The sequence below is a fragment of the Propithecus coquereli genome, unplaced genomic scaffold, assembly GCF_000956105.1.
Source record: "Propithecus coquereli isolate 6110/MARCELLA unplaced genomic scaffold, Pcoq_1.0 Scaffold498, whole genome shotgun sequence".
Classification (NCBI taxonomy): Eukaryota; Metazoa; Chordata; class Mammalia; order Primates; family Indriidae; genus Propithecus; species Propithecus coquereli.
This window is the reverse complement of record NW_012150818.1, coordinates 435,915-438,187: the sequence shown is the minus strand read 5'-3', so window position 1 is coordinate 438,187 and position 2,273 is coordinate 435,915.

The following is a 2,273-nucleotide window of genomic DNA, read 5'->3' as shown; positions in this document are numbered from 1 at the left end:
CTCTAGCCTGGACGACAGAGGGAGACTCTGTCTCAAAAAAAAAAACTGCAGTCCTAGGTACTCAGGGAGCTGGGATGGAAAGATCGCTTGAGCCCAGGAGTTCAAGGCTGCAGTGAGCTATGATCAAGCCACTGTCCTCCAGCCTGGGTCACAGAGGAAGACCCTGTCCTGCCCCAAAACGAAGAAATCAAATGGAAATTCATCTTTTATGCATGACCACTTAACCATTTTGCAAATCTTCTAATCCTAAAGTGTATTTTTGTTGTTGGCCTATTTCAGAAATCTAGGTCATGGGGCAACTTTGCAAAAGGTAGGCACAAACTTGGCAACTAGGATATAGCTGTAATCCAGTTTCTAGAACTGGCACGAAAACCACTGTTAACAGACCTCTTCTACCCACGATATAAAATTGTCAAGCGTTTGAAAGTCAACGCCAAATACGTTCTTGCTTTTGCTCTCAGGGATAGATAGTGCTTGAAAATTGGAACAAAAACAAAAATCTTGCCTCTGAATTTTTTTTTTGCCCTCTGCAGGAACGGGGGTCTGTGAGCGCAACCTCTGACTCTGGCCGTTATATCTGCTGGGGTTCAGTGTGTAGAAATCTCACCCCAAGTTATCAGTGGCCAAATGGTTACAGCTTGGATCGTCAACTCATCTGTACTGACAGAGACCTCATAGCTTGCAGTAAGGAGGAGGAGGTACTTGGCCACCAACCTTACCATCAGACATGGGACTGTCAGCCACATTAGGGGACAGGTTTAATATCACAGCTTGCTATCAAAACATTTTACTAAGACGTGACAAATAGCAGGTGACCTCCTTGCCAAGGTTTTGCAGTGGGACTGACTACCAAGGGGTTGGACGTCAAGGAGTTATGTTTAATGAATGCTCTTTGAATTGTGAGGCAAGCAAAAAAAAAGGTAACTAAATGCAAACCAGAATAATCAGGAACGTAAGCGCTGGGGCTGTTCTCAAATTCAAACTCCATCTTCCAGAACTAGGGCCTTGGGCGAATTATTTAACCCGACAGTTTTCAATCCAGTGGCATCTTAGAATCATCTAGAAACTGCAGAAAAATACCGATGGTCAAGACCCATCCCTGCTCAATCACGTCAAACGTCTATGCCTCCATTTCCAGCAAAAAGGATACAAATAATTCAGGTCACATACGGCTCGAGCAGTTTTTGGTTTCTCGACAGCTAAAAATTACAAGTTCTCTAGAAGATCTCTGAACGCGTTAGCTATGTTTTTAGCAAAAAGCTGGGTCCCTTAGGTAGGGGTCATAGCGACGGATAAGAAAATAATAGAAAATGGAAAATGATGGAAATAAAAAAATAGAGAGAGACGAAGGTTTTATAGATTTATAAAGATAATAAATGATAGCTATTTAGGGGACTTGTGATATTTCTGTTAAGCATAAAGGCCATGGGTGAAGTTTTATATGGCTGTTTATAGGTAGAGCGATTGGTTGTCAGGGGTAACAGATTTATATGATTTATCCTTATATTTTTTTCTATATTAAAATACGTTTCAGTTAAAAAAAAAAAACACTTGTAATTCACTGAGGATCTCAATTTGTTGTACTAAATGTGGCATTTATATAAACCCACAGTTGATTTAAATAGAATATAGAGATGAACCCATATTAAACTCATGGGAAATAAACGTTTGCCACAAAAATCAAACAAAATTGTGAGGAACACAGGGAACAGAGAAGCCCTCTGAAATACAGTGGAGATTTTCTTTTCTGTTTAAAACGAGTAAAACTTCCATTTTCTGAACCCAATACGAGCTCACCAAAAGATGGTGCAGAGCCATGCTGTTTACAGACCCCAGATGATTGATTTGTACGATTAATCTACTGGATCCTTCTAGTAATAATGCTGAATCATCCTTACACACCGGGATCTCCGGAAAAAAACAGGAGGTTGGTCGGGTCCGTATATGAATTTAATTAGAGCCGTCAATGGGGCCGGTTTTGCAGGATTCTGCCCCCAAGGAATATGTAAACGTCTTAGTTTGCATGTGGAAAGCTGTTCAGATGCATCGGGAAAGCATCTCAAAGATCAGTCGGGGCTGTTTCCTGTGGTTCTAACGGGCTTTAAAAAGGCAAAGTGAGTTTTGATGGCAGGGTGAGAACTGATCAAAAATCGCCTATGGCATTTTAGCACTTACCCTAAGGGCCGGGTCCTGCTTTACATTCCTGAATTCCTGTCTCAATACACAATAACCTGATTAAAAAAAAAAAAAAAAAAGAAAAAAATAGAGCCATT